Genomic DNA, 20,044 nt, shown 5'->3' on the forward strand with positions numbered 1-20,044 from the left:
GTGTGTGCGTGCTTGCGTGAATGTTTGTATCTGTGCTAACTTGTGTGTATGCTGCTCCAGCACTCATCAGACATCTCTCCTAATCTCACGTTAGAGACAGCTGGCCACCCAAGGGACTCCACACTGTGTGTCTAATGCAAATGAGACAAATCCAGAACGGAGTGTGATCACACTACTTACAGTAGAACATGTAGGTCTATATCAGGGATGGGCAACGGGGGCCTGATGTGTCACAATTTTTCCCCACCCCCAGGTAACACACCTGACTACAATAATCAACTAATTATGATCTTCAGTTGAGAATGCATTAGTTAAATCAATCAATCAAATCTATTTATAAAGCCATTTTTACATCAGCCGATGTCAGAAAGTGCTATACAGAAACCCAGCCTAAGATCAGATGTGTTTCCTAGGACGGGGAAACAGTGTGACACAACTCCGGCCCTGAGGACTGTAGTTGCCCATCCCTGGCCGATATTCTACCAGAAACGCCCATTTCACAATCATGATTAGCATCTAGAGAGAGGGAAATGATGTGTTATTTAGTCTGTGATAGATTGGTAATGTGCAGCGAGTTGGTAATTTTATAGGTATAATTTACTGCCAACACTTTACTTAAAGTAACTGTCCAGTGAAAGTCAAATTTTTAAAAGCTCATATTCTGTTTTACCCAAATCATGTTGTTGACTCGTCCCTTACTTGTACAGTGGTTCCTCGTTTAAAAGTTGCGAGCTTACACCGCGTGACTTAGAGGTACCCAGCGTCACGGCTTAATTGCTCCAGACCACCACAAGGGGGAGTTAGAGCACTCATTATGCATTTGGGTCCCAAGGTTTTCATATGACCAATCATATCGAGTGGTTCCAATGACGAATTTGACGCGAGCCACCCGTCCCTTGGTGAAGATGGCTGACAAAACATTACGGTGGAACCAAATGTAAGTAGTTATAACGGCATAACGAGTCAAGCAAAAAAAAATACAATTGAGAGGAATATGTTAGTTAATGTAGAGATAAACGTGTGTGCATATTTTTTGGTCATAAAGTTAATTTATGAAAATCGCTATTTAGCAAGTTATCTGACTAGCTAACATTAGCCATCTAGCTAGATAGTCTTATGACATGGGAATGAATATGTAATTCGTGTTGTTTAATGTTTTAGGGACCCCTGAGAAAACCAGCAAACCAGGCTGTCGTCTTGTGAAACAGTGGATGTAAAGAATCTAGCTAGCTAAAGCATTTACTGCTAATTGAATGTACAATTGTGTTAGCTTGCCTTGCAATGCAGCTGAAGTAACTTTAGCTAGCTAACTATTTACTTGCTTATTGTGTAGTGGAGGATAAAATAATGTATGCCTATGGATGTGTAGCTAGCTACGGCATGTAGCCGATCTGTGTATGGACCCTAAAATGTTAGGTTCTGAACTAAAATTCATACCAATCTATGAACCTCAGCTATCATAGTTTTTGTATCAACTTCACGTCTGAATGGCATTAATGAAGCCTATGGATAGAGTAGAATATAATAACTTTATTGGGCCAAGGATGCACGTCCTATATACATGTACTGTAGTTATTACCACTCATGAGATCCCCACATTGTAGCCTGTACATTGAATATATTCCCTGATCATGTACTCTTCCTTGGCAAATAAAGGTGCGGTTCAGGTATGAATCTCTGACACATTATTTTTCAGTCATATCCAATACCAAGTGTATCAAACTCTATTCTTTGAATGATGATGTGTCTGCATGTATATATTACAGTTATACACTTCAACAGAGTTTACCACTCCTGTTCCTGGGACATCAACGCTTACACATTAGTCTATTGCATAGTTAAAGAAACATGATTTAAGTAAAGGCTGATTTGTAATTCATATATACAAAAAAAAACTATGCATCTCTAACTCCCTTCATCTGCATTAATCTGAGGACACATGATAGTATTTCAATGAGATACTTAATATCAACTAGTGGAGAATGTGAAATGCTTTAATGAAATAAGTTCATTATCCAGGTGTTATAAATACATAATACATGCATTATAATTGTAATATTATAAATACTATTTATATATTTATAAATTATATACATTTATAAATATACTATTTATAAATATTATAAATATAAGTTCAATCTGTACTTCAATGCACATATGTTGTGCATTATAAAACGAGGAAGAAAGACGAGGTGTAGAAGACAGAAAGGGAAAGAGGTAAGAACAGAGGCAGACAGCATATACCCTAATATTCTCTCAGTTCATCACAATTACAGTGTCTCTAGCGGTGTCTCCTAACCAGCCTTGGGCACCCAGTTGGCCCGAAGGTTATCTTAAGAGCGGGTGAGGTGGTGATGACGGGTCTGGCTTCCTCTCTCACATCAAAACATACCTGCAGACAAGAGACAGATGGATAGAGAGAGAGCATGATTAAGCTTTGTTTTTTAAAATTGTAACACGGTCAGTCATCATAATCATCAGGAGGTGAAATGTAAAACTGACCTTGGATCATTAACTCTACTACATCTCTATCTGTATTTCAATGTAAAGCATCTCTTTAATAATACTTCCTGTTGACCCGACCAAGTGACCTCTCACCTATGATCATGCTGTGCCCTCTGTGTCAGCCAGTTCAGATGCGGGAGGGGTTCACCAACACAGCTGATATAACCTAGAGGATTTAGGGAGAAGGGGGAGAGGGATGAAGTGAAGGAGAGAGACCGTTATTGTGTGTTTGTGTGGTCTCACCTGGTGTCCAAACTGAGTGGCTACAGAGTACTTTACTTTTGAAAAACAGACACATGAGGACAAACAATAGAAGATAATGTCAATAGAAGATACTGTATGTGATGCAGACACCTATCGGACTGTATCTGAAACATTTAAATATAGAGGGCTATGTGTTTCACCACTTGGTTATTGCAAGGCTAACCCCCATGGAAATCTTGACTTGGCAGCAACAGATAGCAACAGATAGTTCAGTGAAAATGGCTGAGTATTTATGTGGTGTAAATCTGAAAAGTAGCAGCTGACATCTTAAGTTTTTTTAAATGAATGCATGTGAGACTGTACAACAAGACAGGCAGAGAGAAAGAGAGAAAAGGAACACAGAACAGTATAATTACCTCTGGTTATGGACACTTTTGCCAGCAATTAAGCTTCCACGGCCTGTTCCTCAGACAGTGAACATATGGCAATATCTACATTTTTGACCCCTTGATCAGCTCGCTCTCTGAAAGTAAAGAAAATAGCTGATTTTTTGTAGAAATGAAAACAATAACTGAGATATGACCGTTCAATCTAAAGCAGCAAATGTCATTTTCAGGATACGTCAATACAGCACAGAAAGCTTAACACCAGACTGGTATTGTGGTTGTTCATTAGGTGATGGGAAATATGCAATGGTACCTGCACCATCTACACGCTGCAAAGACTCCCTAACTCTTCGTCATTGTACACGATGGCCCATTGCTCTGAGACTTCCTTTGACCATTCTAAAGCCCGCATGGGGCATCCTTGCCTTAATGGCGCTGACTTTCTGGTCTAACTCTTCATCTGACATATCAGAATAGCATTCCCTGACAGACATGTTCGGTTCTTTCATCCTTCTGAAAAAAAGCTAACTGTTACACTGTCATGAAATATGATTATTTATCGACTATGAAACATATGACTTGGCCTGCTTATGAGTGGCCATGAAAGAAAGTTAGATTAATTCAACTGAAAATGGCGAGAACAGGCGTTCGTAGCCAAATGCTTTTGGTTAGCTTGAGAATAATAATTGCATGATTTATCATTCACGGTATGTATGTATGTAATATCAACTCAGCAAAAAAATAAACGTCTTCTCACTGTCAACTGCGTTTATTTTCAGCAAACTTAACATGTGTAAATATTTGTATGAACATAACAAGATTCAACAACAGACATAAACTGAACAAGTTCCACAGACATGTGACTAACAGAAATGGAATAATGTGTCCCTGAACAAAATCAGAAGTACAAGTCAGTATCTGGTGTGGACACCAGCTGCATTAAGTACTGCAGTGCATCTCCTCCTCATGGACTGCACCAGAATTTCCAGTTCTTGCTGTGAGATGTTACCCCGCTCTTCCACCAAGGCACCAGCAAGTTCCCAGACATTTCTGGGTGGAATGGCCCTAGCCCTCACCCTCCGATCCAACAGGTCCCAGATGTGCTCAATGGGATTGAGATCCGAGATTTTCACTGGCCATGGCAGAACACTGACATTCCTGTCTTGCAGGAAATCACGCACAGAACGAGCAGTATGACTGGTGGCATTGTCATGCTGGAGGGTCATGTCAGGATGAGCCTGCAGGAAGGGTATCACATGAGGGTGGAGGATGTCTTCCCTGGAACGCACAGCGTTGAGATTGCCTGCAACGACAACAAGCGCGGTCCGATGATGCTGTGACACACCACCCCAGACCATGACGGACCCTCCACCTCCAAATTGATCCCGCTCCAGAGTACAGGCCTCGGTGTAATGCTCATTCCTTTGACGATAAACGCGAATCCGACCATCACCCCTGGTGAGACAAAACCGCGACTCGTCAGTGAAGAGCACTTTTTGCCAGTCCTGTATGGTTCAGCGATGGTGGGTTTGTGCCCATAGGCAACGTTGTTGCAGGTGATGTCTGGTGAGGACCTGCCTTACAACAGGCCTACAAGCCCTCAGTCCAGCCTCTCTCAGGCTATTGCAAACAGTCTGAGCACTGATGGAGGGATTGTGTATTCCTGGTGTAACTTGGGCAGTTGTTGTTGCCATCCTGTCGGATGTACCAATCCTGTGCAGGTGTTGTTACACGTGGTCTGCCACTGCGAGGACGATCAGCTGTCCGCCCTGTCTCCCTGTAGCTCTGTCTTAGGCATCTCACAGTACGGACATTGCAATTTATTGCCCTGGCCACATTTGCAGTCCTCATGCCTCCTTGCAGCATACCTAAGGCACGTTCATGCAGATGAGCAGGGACCCTGGGCATCTTTCTTTTGGTGTTTTTCAGAGTCAGTAGAAAGGCCTCTTTAGTGTCCTAGGTTTTCATAACTGTGACCTTAATTGCCTAGCGTCTGTAAGCTGTTAGTGTCTCATCAACCGTTCCACAGGTGCATGTTCATTAATTGTTTATGGTTCATTGAACAAGCATGGGAAACAGTGTTTAAACCCTTAACAATGAAGATCTTGGACGTTATTTGGATTTTTACGAGTTATCTTTGAAAGACAGAATCCTGAAAAAGGGATGTTTCTTTTTTTTCTGAGTTTAGTAGAATGTTATGAACCTACACTGAATCGTAGGAGCTAACTACTAGCTATGTAAAAGTTGGATGGAAGAACGCCCAGTGCTGCTGACCTGAGATGCCATCATCACACAGTCCTTCGTAGGTGTCCACTATGACTTCCTTTGTGTCGCAAAAAGGTTGCTTTCAGAACAATTATTTTTGATTGAAAATAAATACAGTTTTGCTCTCGACAAAAAGACACAAATGTACCTCCATAGCAAATAGAAATTTGCCTGTGAATAACCACACCTTCATACAAACTTGCTACTGTATGCAGAATTCTTGACGCACTACCGAAAATGCTACAGGCGCAGAATGATGACGCGCGGAAGAGGGAAAGGAACGAGATGGAAACAACAACAATATGTTGCAAGTTGGGGAGGGGGGCTAATAGCTGAACAATAGACTATTCAACCTTTACTAAAGAAGTCTAATAGGAGGGGGGGGGGGGGGGGGTCAGACCTAGCTATCACAGACCAGATTTGCCCTGACGACCAAGGGGTAGCTTGCTACTCAATGTAATAATGATCTTACAGTCTGGACGACCAGACGACGGGTCCGGAACGGCGATCCCACTCCGGACATCCGCTGCCCAGCCTTGGAGCGGACTTCTTCATTTTCAGACACCCTACCCGGGTCGACCACCAGAGAGGGGACTGCAACACCGATCACCAACTGGACATCTGCTGCCCAGCCTCGGGGCGGACTTCTTCATTGCAGACACACTAACCGGGTCGACCACCAGAGGGGGGACTGCAACAGCGATCACCAACTGGACATATGCTGCCCAGCCTTGGAGCGGACTTCATTCGCATAAACCCTACCCGGGTCGACCACCAGATGGGGACCACAACGATGGTCCACAACCAGGACAACCCACGGTCATTTTTATGTTGGTTTGCAACATGCAGGTTAATCGCAAGATTGAACCCAACATGGGGGGACTGTCATGATGTTGGCCTGTGGGTAAGGTTTATATAAATACCTTTCTCCCTTCCCTCTCTCTTGACTCTACAGAGGGACTCTTGAATAGCCTTTGTTAAACATAGAGAGTCTGGGAACATCAAACAAGTGGAGGGAAAGGAACCATATTCGGTAATAGAACCAGTTGAAAATATGCGTTGGTACTTAATGAATATGATGTCAGTTCGGTTGTCATCTGAGACATTATGACTGATGACAGGACGACCTAAACTGTATCTGGGAAAGTCTACACATTATAGTTATCAGATTCACATGTAATTGTTGTGCAATTCAAATGTTTAAATATAAAATTATTTGTGAAAAGATTAAATGTAATTTTAGCTTCCAAATTAGAGATTTGGGTTTTCATAAGGTTAGGGCTCTGCTCAATCAGTGGCCCGCCCCTGTGAAGAGACATGGGTTATAAACTATGAAACACACCCTTCTCCCTCCACTAAATAAGCCCTTGACGAAAATGTAACCTCCTGTTCCGGGTACATTAGGATGACAGTCCGATATCAGAAGGATTCAGATAATAACTACAGAACGAAGCAAACCTCAGCGTGAGCTTTGGTTGCGAATGGTATGGACTTTGAACTCTTATTCGCTACAGAAGTGATTCCTCCTAGCCGTTGAGTTAGCAGCGGCCGCTGTAAATGTGGGCTAGGAGAGGACAGACAGAGTATCCCGTCTACCACCCAACGACGGCACTACGTTTCCCGTTCACCACCAGAGACACTCTTCAAAGGACAAATGACTCTGTTGGGCAACACAGCCTTCCATCTACCACCAACCTATTGAAGCGCAGCTCAGAGTAAATATTTATTTTATTTTCCTTTTCCAAATGGGCGGTAATTTAGAATGCCTAAGATTCTGTATTTACGATAGAGTAGCTGCCTATGGCCCGATAGAGACATCGTTTCTCCCTTTGTTCTTCAGTCTTCCCTCTCTTTCACTCAAACCCAACCCCCTTTTCTTTGTGTAACCAGCTGTCATATCTGTTCCGTCCGCTAGGGACGTTTTCCTTTATGACATAATTTGTAATCAAGGTATGATTAATTCTGTGTATATGTAATTCTGTGTGATTAGTTAGGTATTTAGTAAATAAATAATTAAACCCATTGCTGATTCAACTTGTTAGCCAGGGTTCGTGAAGATAACCAAGAATTTACAACTTTCAGATGAGACTGAAATAAGGTGACGATTAATATTGACTGCTATTGATGTCAAATATTACTAGGTCTTTAAGAGTTTATTCGGAAGATAACTGCTCTATAAATATTATTTCGTGGTGCCCCGACTTTCTAGTTAATTACATTTACATCATTAGCTCAATCAGGTAATATTAATTACAGAGAAAGGATTTTATAGAATAGCATGTCATATCACTTAATCCGGCATAGCCAAAGACACATGAGTGATATAGATAATGATATAGATAACAGCAGTAGCTAGCTAGCCTTCTGACTAGCTAGATAGCTATTGTAGTTAGGTAGTGTTAGGATTTATGTTTATGCACTATAGCCTGTTAGCATATTGTTTGAAGATGAATATTGTTTTGTTACACACACACAAACAATACAGAGTGGGGTGTGTGTGTGTGTAGGTGTAAGGACTGACCAACACAGGCCATAAAAGCTGTGGACAGTCTGGAGAGGGGAGGGGTGCATCTCTCTAGGCCAACCAGGAGGTTAGAATACTGGACAATACCATATTAGGAACTGTTTCAGTGTAGAATCGACAGACACAAGACGGATCTAATCTACCCAGCAACCAGATGTGGACAAAAGGAACGCGACAAGGTGCTTGGACAAATCCGAGGGCCAGCAAAGGCGGGGCAAAGTCTAAACCGCGCCCAGCCTCTACTGTGATAGGTCAACAGACGCGTTGGAACTACGTGATCACGGTATAAGAACAGCTGTTTACGTACTTCCTGCAGTTCCCTGTTTACCCTGCGCGGTGATACAGCGAACCCGTATATACGAAAATTGCATTTGCCATTCATTGTTTGCGGTAATTAAACATAATTAAAGAAAGTTAGCAGACCTTGCTTTTTATTTATCTTGATACCGGATGTGTTACACGCAGCGTTCACAGTAGCTAACAACACACACACACACATACCATTTTTTCCCCCATCAAACTAAAAGTAAATTAAAACTAGTAAATCAAATCTGAAAACGAACTTACAATAAACAGAATAAAATAAAATAAATGTAACTAATAGAAATGAAACATAACACGAAATCTAAAAATTATAATAATTTTTTCACACACACACGACAGGGTGTGTTCTTAAACAAGTTCAAGACAGCTACAGAGAGAAGCAGGGTAGATTGTGATAAAATAGTCTTCACTGGGGCTGTCTTTAAGTTACGGTGACAATTTATTCATCATTAGAGGACTAGATTTGAATATCAACAGCCAGGTGTTGTCTTTAGCAGAGACACTACGGAAGAAGACGTACTGTAGGTGTCTCCTAGTATAACACACCAGCCGGAAATCTTTGTAAATTAGCGTGAGATTGTTGTAGCGTTGCGAAATCAGACATTTGTGGGTGGGCGAGAGGGAGGAAGTGGTATGCTTACATGCTTGCGTGCGTATTATTATATTAGAGAATGTGTCAGAGCGCGACATTTCACCTTTAAAAAAGCAACGAGTGGCAGTCATATCTTTAGCAGCTTCACAACATGAGACTTAATAGAACGGACATCCAGGTTTGCCCTTTAAGTGTACTCATGAGTTACCAGTCAAATTGCCAAAGCCAGAGGTTTCATTCTACTCATTCTATTTCTAGGATGCCAATAACCGAAGGACACTATTTGGATGGAAAGCATAATCTTACACCACACCAGTACTGCAGTTATTGTGCAGCATAAGGCTTCATGCAGTGGCTGCATTAAACATATTCTGCTGAACATTCTGTTCCCTCTCATTGTTGCCTAGAGATCCTTGAAATCATACTGTACTACATTTTCCTCAGGAGGTCTGTGAGTGACACTTGTAATACTGTGTCTCTGCATACACATGTGTGTGTACACACACACACAGGAACGCGCACACACACCCCATCCATGCTGTGCTTCCTCCGTGGAGTTTACACACTCTGCCCTCCCTCTGTGTTAGCCTTGATATAGGCGATGTCCCAAATGGCACCCTATTCCTTATTTAGTGCACTACTTTTGACCAGGGCCCATAGGGTTTGTCAAAAGTACTGCGTGATATAGGGAATAGGGTGGCATTTGGGACTCAAACTATATCAAGGCTAAGACAGCCTCAGCCTTGATTCTTTCCCCATGCCCTCCTATTGATTGTCCAGGTCCTGGGGATAAGGGTTGTTATGAGGCCTGGATATGCCTGGATGAAATGGTGTCCTTGGATTAAAATAAATTCTCTCTGTGGGGGGCTTTATGGTTGAGCTGATACACACTGTGTGTACGTGCGTGTGGGTGTAGGGGTTTTGTGTGTAGGGGTGTGTCTTCAAACTCAGGTGTCTGAAGAAATTTGGCATGGGATCTCGGATCCTAAAAAAGTTCTACAGCTGCACAATCGAGAGCATCTTGACTGGCTGGATCACCGCCTGGTACGGCAACTGCATCGCCCTCAATCAGAAGGCCCTAAACAGGGTAGTGCGGACGACCCAATACTTCACTGGGGGCAAGATGAATCACTCCAGAGAATGTGTTTCCACTGCTACAGAGTCCAATGGCTATGAGCTTTACACCACTCCAGACGACGCTTGGCATTGCGCATGGTGATCTTAGGCTTGTGTGCGGCTACTCGGCCATGGAAACCCATTTCATGGAGCTCCCGAAGAAAAGTTATTGTGCTGAAGTTGCTTCCAGAGGCAGATTGGAACTCGGTAGTGAGTATTGCAACCGAGGACAGGTGATTTTTATGCGCTACGCGCAACAGCACTCAGCGGTCCCATTCTGTGAGCTTGTGTGGCCTACCACTTCGTGGCTGAGGCCACGTTGCTCCTAGACGTTTCCATTTCACAATAACAGCACTTACAGTTGACCTGGGCAGCTCGAGCAAGGCAGAAAGTTGACGAACTGACTTGTTGGAAAGGTGGCATCCTATGACGGTGCCACGTTGAAAGTCACTGAGCTCTCCAGTAAGGCCATTCTACTGCCAATGTTTGTCTATGGAGATTGCATGGTTGTGTGCTCGATTTTATACACCTGTCAGCAACGGGTGTGGCTGAAATCGCAGAATCCACTCACTTGAAGACGTGTCCACATACTTTTGTATATATAGTGTATGTACCATTGAGAGCATCTTGACTGGCTGCATCACTGCCTGGAATGGCATCGCCCTCGATGGCATGACGCTACAGAGGGTGGTGCGGACAGCCCAGTACAACACTGGGCCCGAGCTCCCTGCCATCCAGGATATCAATATCAGGCGGTGTGGAAGGAAGGCCCAGAAAATTGCTAGAGACTCCAACCACACAAGCCATAGACTATTCTCTCAGCATCCGCACAGCAAACAGTACCAGTGCAAGTCTGACACCAACAAGCTCTTGAGCTGCTTCTATCCCCAAGCAATAAGACTGATAACAAAACAGCTACACAGACTGAGTTAACCTTGTATCTTTATTGACCTTTTGTTTATATTTTTGCACTGTCTCTATGCACACTCCCAGGGCCCTACACACTCACACACTCACTCCATCATCATGCACACTCACATATAATATGCACATCAGTGGTGGCTGGTGACTTAAATAATTTAAGAGGATGGGAGACACACAGTACAGGTGCAGCCAACACAGAGGATACAAAGTATGCTTCAAAAATCGTCAAAAACTAACCATTTTAACCTAAAGCATTTCAAATGAAATCAAATGTTATTTGTCACATGCGCCAAATACAACAGGTGTAGACTTTACAGTGAAATGCTTACTTACAAGCCCTTAACCAATGATGCAGTTTTAAGAAAATGCCCCCAAAAAAGTAAGAGATAAGAAAAACTAATAATTAAGGAGCAGCAGTAAATAACAATAGAGCGGCTGTGTACAGGGGGTACCGGTTCAGAGTCAACGTGTCAATATACAGGGGCACCGGTGTCTAGGTAATAGAGGTAATTAAGTACATGCAGGTAGGGTTAGCAGCAGCGTGGGGGGGGTGCAAATAGTCTGGGTAGCCATTTGATTAGCTGTTCAGGAGTCTTATGGCTTGGGGGTAGAAGCTGTTTAGAAGCCTCTTGGACCTAGACTTGGAGCTCCAATACCACTTGTCATGCGGTAGCAGAGAGAACAGTCTATAACTAGGGTGGCTGGAGTCTTTGACCATTTTTAGGGGCTTCCTCTGACACCGCCTGGTATAGAGGTCCTGGATGGCAACAAGCTTGGCCCCGGTGATGTACTGGGCCGTACGCACTACCCTCTGTAGTGCCTTGCGGTCGGAGGCTGAGCAGTTGCCATACCAGGCAGGGATGCAACCCGTCAGGACACTCTCAATGGTGCAGCTGTAGAACCATTTCAGGAGCTGAGGACCCACGCCAAATCTTTTCAGTCTCCTGAGGGGGAATAGGTCTTGTCGTGCCCTCCACGACTGTCTTGATGTGCTTGGACCATGTTAGTATGATGGTGATGTGTACGCCAAGGAACTTGAAGCTCTCAACCTGCTCCACTACAGCTCCGTCAATGAGAATGGGGGCGTGCTCGGTCCTCCTTTTGCTGTAGTCCACATTCATCTCCTTTGTCTTGATCACGTTGAGGGATCTGTTGTCATCAGCAAACTTAATGATGGTGTTGGACTTGTGCCTGGCCATGCAATCATGAGTGAACAGGGAATACAGAAGGGGACTGAACATGCACCCCTGAAGGGCCCCCGTGTTGAGGATCAGAGTGGCAGATGTGTTGTTACCTACCCTTACCACCTGGGGGTGGCCCGTCAGGAAGTCTAGGATCCAGTTGCAGAGGGAGCTGTTTAGTCCCAGGGTCCGTAGCTTAGTGATGAGCTTTGAGGGCACTATGGGTTGAACGCTGAGCTGTAGTTAATTAATAGCATTCTCACGTAGGTGTTCCTTTTGTCCAGGTGGGAAAGGGCAGTGTGAAGTGCAATAGAGATTGCATCATCTGTGGATCTGTTGGCGTGGTATGCAAATTGGAGTGGATCTAGGGTTTCTGGGATAATGGTGTTGATGTGAGCCATGACCAGCCTTTCAAAGCATTTAATGGCTACAGACGTGAGTGCTATGGATCGGTAGTCATTTAAGCAGGTTACCTTAGTGTTCTTGGGTACCGGGACTATGGTGGTCTGCTTGAAACATGTTGGTATTACAGACTCAGGCAGGGAGAGATTGAAAATGTCAGTGAAGACACTTGCCAGTTGGTCAACGCATGCTCAGAGTACACGTCCTGGTAATCCATCTGGCCCATCGGCCTTGTGAATGTTGATCTGTTTAAAGCTCTTCCTTACATTGACTGCGGATATCGTGATCACACAGTCATCCAGAACTGCTGATGCTCTCATGCATGTTTCAGTGTTACTTTCCTCGAAGCGAGCATAGAAGATTTTCAGCTCATATGGTAGGCTCGTGTCACTGGGCAGACCCCGTCTGTGCTTCCCTTTGTAGTCTGTAATAGTTTGCCAGCCCTGCCACATCCGATGAGCATCGGAGCTGGTGTAGTACGATTCGATCTTAGTCCTGTATTGATACTTTGCCTGTTTGATGGTTCGTCGGAGGGCATAGCAGGGGTTCTTATAAGCTTCCAGGTTAGAGTCCCGCTCCTTGAAAGCGGCAGCTCTGCCCTTTAGCTCTGTGTGAATATTGCCTGTAATCCATGGCTTCTGGTTGGGGTATGTACGTACAGTCACTGTGGTTTGGACAACGTCCTCGATGCACTTATTGATAAAGCCAGTGACTGATGTGGTATACTCCTCAATGCCTTCAGAAAAATCCTGGAACATATTCCAGTCTGTACTAGCAAAACAGTCATGTAGTTTAGCATCTGTTTCATCTGATCACTTTCTTATAGACTGAGTCACTGTGGCTTCCTGCTTTAGTTTTTGCTTGTAAGCAGGAATCAGGAGGATAGAGCTATCGTCAGATTTGCCAAATGGAGGGCGAGGGAGAGCTTTGTACAAGTCTCTGTGTGTGGACTAAAGGTGGTCTAGAATTTTTCCCCCCTCTGGTTGCACATTTAACATGCTGATAGAAATTCGGTATAACTGATTTAAGTTTCCCTGCATTAAAGTCACTGGCCACCAGGAGCGCCGCCTGTGGGTGAGCGTTTTCCTGTTTGCTAATGGTAGACAGGTACGAAAAATACAGATGAATACTCTCTAGGTAGATAGTGTGGTCTACAGCTGATCATGAGATACTCTATCTCAGGTGAGCAAAACTTTGAGACTTCCTTAGATATCGTGCACCAGCTGTTGTTTACATAAATGCATAGGCCCCCGCCCCGTGTCTTACCAGAGGCTGCTGTTCTGTCTTGCCGATAGAGTGTATAACCCGCCAGCTGTGTGTTCTTAATGTCGTCGTTCAGCTGCGACTCGGTGAAACAAAAGATATTACAGTTTTTAATGTCCCGTTGGTAGGATATACGTGCTTTCAGTTAGTCCCATTTATTTTCCGGTGATTGAACGTTAGCTAGCAGGACGGAAGGCAAGGGCAGATTAGGTACATGTCGCCTGATCCTCGCAAGGCACCCTGATCTTTTGCCTCGAAATGTCAGTTTCCTTCTCCAGTGAATCACAGGATGGTCGGGTGTCTGCAGTATATCCATCGCGACCGACTCATTGAAGAAGAACTCCTCGTCCAATTTGAGGTGAGTAATCCTAGTTATGATGTCCAGAAGCTATTTTCGGTCATAAGAGACGGTAGCAGCAACATTATGTAGAAAACAAGTTACGAACAACGTGGAAAATCAAACAAAATAGCATGATTGGTTGAGAGCCGATAAGACGGCAGCCCTACCCTCCGGCGCCATCACGTAGAATTTAATAAAGACATTTATTGTGTAATATTATGGGGAATGGGAACGAGTGGGCTACTTACACAGTGTTGGGAAGGGATCACAGCAGTGATTCAATGAGAGTATGAGGCATAAGTTGAGGTGTTCATAATCTTCAATGCAGGTCAGGGATTGAGGTGTTCATAGGCTTCAGTGCAGGACAGGCTCATCATGGATGGATGGAGTTAGAGAAGAGCTCAACTTCCACTGAGGGCAGGACAGAATTTGACTGGGAAGACAAAATACAATAACACAAAAGAGCTAAGAATGAGTTAGTCCAAGCAAGGAACAAAATCATTGATGTGTATTAATGTGATTGTGTTTGTGTATTTGATTGACTACATACAGTAATGAGAGAAAATTGACAGGTCTACTCACAGTGCTTGGAGAGGAAGTGGCTTCCGTTCATGTCAGGAAAGAGTTGACAATGGTAGTGGAGTGGTCATCACCTCTTAATCAGGGAACAGGATGGGACTTACTGTCGCTGTAAATACAAATTGATACATTCCATTGCAGCAGCTCATCATAGGTTTGTGCAACATGTATTTCCATGAAGTTAAACTCAGACATCTCAGATTTCATAAAGTCAAACAGCCTGTGCATCACGCCCACTTGACACATCAAAGTAGCCCAAGAAACGTTCCTGAATAAAACCCTGATCATCCCACATACCTGACAATAACTGACAACTGCGAGCAGACTAGTGGCACCACACATCCCAGAGTGGTGGGGCAATGTTTTCCCCCTGGGGCCTAGAGTAATTCCTTATCTGGTAACCTAACCAGGAAAACTCTGGACCCTATAGGGTATGACAGTGATTAATCAGTTGTAAAAAGGTTTTATATGGGCTATGATGGGACCACTTCTTCTAACTACTGGCCCTGGGGAGGATGAAAATCTTGTCAAACTGCAGCAACCTTATACTTGTTCATATTAATTGTATTTAGACTAGACTAACAGGGGGGTTTCCTCTACCCAGACACAGAGACAATAAAACTTGCAGGGCTGAACTTGCTTTATGCATGTTTGCATCATACTGTCAGCGATTAGGTGAATGGATAAGCGGAGTCAGGCGCAGGACACAGGAATGAGTAATAATCTGAATTTACTCAAAAATATTCCAACAAGGAAAAATACAAATATCCAGAGCACAAAGAACGAACCTACATGACAATGACAATCACTCACAAAACAGAAAGGGAATCCAGTTAAATAAGGAACATTGATTATGGAAGGGAAACCAGGTGTGTATAATGAAGACAAAACAAAACGAAAATGAAACATGGATCGGTGGTGACTAGAAAGCCGGTGACGTCGACCGCCGAACGCCGCCCGAACAAGGAGAGGGACCAACTTTGGCGGAAGTCGTGACACATACAGGCCTTTGCAATTGTAGGCTTAATTAAAAATGACTTTAAAGTCTATGCCATCACTATTATGTTGATTGCTTAATTCCAGTTAATCATTTTGGATTGAAATGGTCTAGGCAGCCTAGCCAGATGGACAGGGCACATAGGCTGTATGCAGCCGCTATTATTAGTAGCCTACAGTTGATCAGACTGAACAATTGTCTCGTTTTCATCCCATACAGCATGTCAGATCTCTAATGTTTAGGTGTAGCATAGGCTGCTGCAACATTCATGTAATGAGTTTTTGGTTGTGTCTATCCGGAATGATTGTTTTATCACCTTTGCAAAATAAATACAGGAGGAAAGTGGAAAGCCTAAAAATGTGCTTCGTCAATCTATCTTCTTAATCTTACTTTTAATGGATGATGTGATGGAAACAATTAAATAATTCTGAATTGATTTCGACATGCCAGAGAAGATACTAAAAAACGTCCATATGATCAGTAAGTAAAGCATATAACATGCAATTACCTCTGCAAGCTCCTTGTAGTTGCCCTTGTTAGCTGAACTTTTCCTCTCAAAACATAGAACCCCCATAACACTCTGTGGCACAACCCCAATACACCACAATAGGTTTGTTCTCTGATCCTAATCCTATGATTGGATGGACAACATGTCAGTTCATATTGAAAAGGTTTTGATTGGTTGGAGGACGTCCTCTGGAAGTGGTCATAACTACCATTTAGATCTATGGAAGCTGTCCTCCGTCTGCACCATGGTGCTGGCCAAGAGTGTGTTTTTGAGACTACAGTAGACCTTCATTGTAAATCAATGTCGTTTAATCAATTATTTGGTGATGTGAATATATGTAGTATAGTTTGATCTAAAAAGGATAACATTTTAATGTTTCATTATTTTGAATCTTTCTGAAATTCACTGAGTAGGATGGTCCTCCCTTCTTCCTTTGAGGAGCCTCCACTGATGCGCATAGATTTATACTGACTCTACACACAGGCACACCCACAAGCTGCTGCTACTCTGTTTATCTTATATCCTGTTGCCTAGTCACCTTACCCCTATACATATCCACCGCTATCACTCCAGTATCCCTTCACATTGTAAATATAGAACTGACCCTGTATATAGTATGCTTACTTACTTACTTATTGTGTTCTTCATATTTCTTATTATTTCTCGTGTTTTTTTCTAGTATTACATTGTTATTGATTATTGCATTGTGGGGTTTTGAGTTTGCAAGAAAGGCATTTCACTGTACTTGTGCATGTGACATTAAAAACGTGAAACCTTCCTAATAATAATTTAGGCTAGGCCTAGCTAGTAGTTGTTTTGTTATCCAGCTAGAAATAATAGTGCTTGCTAACACTAATAAGCTACATGTGGCTACATTGAAAAGGAACTAGCTAACATTACTCAGCACAGTGTGTTGATACAAGTGGCTAGCTAGCCCCCTAAGGTCGATGTCTGTGCCCCGCGGAAATCTAGTTAGCATTATAACAATCCCCATGAAAATCAACCCCCACAAGCGTATTGGGACTTGTCTGAAGTCGTTACAGTCAATCTGCCAACCTCTGTCTGTAGCGTACGAACAGATTGGGCTACACACCAATATGACCCCTCTGTGGAAAGGTGAGACTCTCACAAACACGTACAGTTGTTTTGCTCTAGGACGCCCACAGGCCTTGTCTGATGGTCCCCCGGTACCAGTTGAAAAAATGTATGGAAGTATATATACACTCTTGGAAAAAAAGGGTTCCAAAAGGGTTCTTCGGCTGTCTCCATAGGAGAATCCTTTTTGGTTCAAGGTAGAACTCTTTTGGGTTCCATGTAGAACCCTCTGTGGAAAGGGTTTTTACATGGAACCCCGAAAGGGTTCTACTGTCGTGGAAATTCTACTCATGGGACACTGGAAGTCAATCTTAAATTAATCATTGTTTATTAACAGTTAACTGGAGAGGTTCTAACAAACTTGATGTAACAAAGTACACGTCTGTCAGGAGCTCTACCGGGGCAGTCCCATTAGTTCTCTTATATACTGCAGACAAGTTATATTTGCATGATTTAACTTATTCATCATTCATAATTAATTCATCATAAAAGTTTGCTTCATTCATGTGACAGACCAATACCTCACAAGGCTTCTTCTCTCTAAGCTGAGACCTTGAAACGGAGATATCTTTTGTTCTCAAAACAAGGGTCTGGGCATACTGCCAAATTGCAGACATTGATAGTGATGATTCGTTCAATCAGTCACTTGCATGAACACAGAAATTGGTTATTTGAAAAGCACAAACATAGAACACATAAATTGGTTATTAGAAAAACACAAACATAACATATTCCATCACAGTACCTACATGTAGGACAAAATAGGGTTCTTTAAATGGTTATCCTATGGGGACAGCTGTAGAACCATTTTAAATTCTAGATAGTCTCTACACTTAGAGAAAGGGTGCTGTTTAGTGCCAAAAATAAGGGGTTAAATACATGTAAAAAATAATAATAACAAATGTATCCTGATCTTTCTCATATCTCTAAGATATTGGTCAGACACTTCAGATCAAACTTCCTTTAGAATTTTTTGGGGGCACTATCTGTTGATCCATGTAGTGAATCTGTTATTCAATGTGTTTGTATGGGCTAATAGCACTAAGGCCAAAAATAATTCAAGTGGTTTTACAATTCAAAATAAAATTGCTTAGATAGGGATTAAACTCTTATGGGCTTGCTAATGTCAACATGCTGGGTGTGTCTCATGTAATGCCCTTCGGGTACGGATACCCTGAGAAGAAAGTTCAGGGATAAGACCACACATCTTTGATAAGACCATTGATGCCCAGCTAACGTTAGCTAGGAAGTTAGCCAGCGAATAGCGACCATAACATAAGCTATTAGCAAGTTTTAGCCAGTAGCTAGCTAGCTAGTCAAGGTTAGAAAACTAATTCAACAGTTTGCATGGAAAGTCTATTCTATTTAGATGGTAACTAGCTAGCTAGCTTAGTTGGTAGGCCTAACATAAACACCAGCTAACATTTTCTAGCAAGTCTAGGCTAGCTGGCAAACGCTAGTTAGCTAACTAACTACCTATGGTAAATCGTCCAGCAGAATTTCATGTATCCAAAAAAGCTAAACAAATTGCATGGAAAACGCACTTTCTCTCTCCTATGTTGACGTCTTTGTTTCTTTCGCGACAATCTCTCATGTCTGGATTTTGCACACCCACCTTCTTCTCGACACCGTTCTTTGAACACTGTCACATGCTGTAAGTGTCAACACATGTGGGCACGCTCAGGTCGTCATTATTTCGAGCACGTTGCGTAGATGGACAGATCTTGACTTGATGCCTCCTGAGATAAATAAATAATTGCATCAATGCGTCCAAAAGTGAGAACGTTCCTCAACAGTAATACCCTCACATGATGGAATAAGAGTTTGTCTTATGACCATTTAAGTGTATTTATAAACCATTATTTCACCAAGCTTAATAGGCTTACAATTTGGTAAGCATGAATGATGATCTCACAATTCTAACCACAACTGTTTATTAAAGTGTCTAATATCTAAATGTTTAATTGCCAGTTAAAGTAATTGACACATTGTCAAATGCACAGTTAATAATTTAACAATTTAAAGTATTTTTTGATGTGAACCCTTTTTGAACCTGTTTTTGCTATTTGGCCTTGGTAGACTCCAAAGCCCTGGTTGGTTTTCAGTTGCTAACACTCCTTATGTGGCTTGTACAGGCTGAAATATGGTGCGTTGGGACACTATCGGAAACTTTAACATTTGTAACAAGCATTCATTGTTACACCTCTGCAATTACAGACTGCAATTACCACCAGTTATACTGTATGTTGTTATTACAGTGTAACTATGAATTATTACACTTAATTACAATACTTACACTGTTATAAGGAAACCTCAAAATGAAGTGTTACCTTATTGGTAATTATTGATTAATGTACTACATTGTTGAGGGAGCTAGCACAAGCATTTCGCTACACCTTATATACCTGCTGTTAATGGTGTATGCTGTTAATGGTGTATGTGTTCACATTAGTTTAAATTTCTATTCATTTTGGGATTTTTATTTGATATTCTGCTTAGTTTAAATTGCATTTCAGATTAGATTTTTTTGTTTTTATTTACTTTCAGTTTGAAAAAATATATATATTTCGTTTTAATATTATTTAGTTTCATTTTTAGTTTTAGTGTTAGTGATAGAATGTGCCTATTCTTAGGAGGTTATGAGCCATTTATGTGTTGTAGGATTATAGTTTGTGTTTTTTTGGGATGTCACTTCATGCCACTGGGGTGCAGTAATAAGGTGATGGACAAAGGTTTAGGTTTAAATTATAAATCAATCTTGGGTCGTGTTCCAGAGCTCAGACGTTGCTGACGCCTGACAGATCTTACAATGCCTGGATAGGTATTTTAAGTATCAGCT

The 20,044-nt window shown here is 42.3% G+C and overlaps 1 long non-coding RNA gene across 1 annotated transcript; it reads right to left on the bottom strand.

Moving 5' to 3' along the window:
* Positions 1-1,542: 1,542 nt before the first annotated feature.
* LOC139551087 (uncharacterized) lies at positions 1,543-18,854 on the bottom strand. Its single transcript, XR_011670199.1, has 6 exons — positions 18,750-18,854; positions 14,609-14,714; positions 14,275-14,459; positions 3,126-3,232; positions 2,599-2,671; positions 1,543-2,392 (listed from the first exon to the last, which is right to left on the bottom strand). It is a non-coding gene; the product is annotated as an uncharacterized lncRNA (long non-coding RNA).
* Positions 18,855-20,044: the final 1,190 nt, after the last annotated feature.

The sequence above is a fragment of the Salvelinus alpinus genome, chromosome 2 (assembly GCF_045679555.1).
Source record: "Salvelinus alpinus chromosome 2, SLU_Salpinus.1, whole genome shotgun sequence".
NCBI classification, from domain to species: Eukaryota; Metazoa; Chordata; class Actinopteri; order Salmoniformes; family Salmonidae; genus Salvelinus; species Salvelinus alpinus.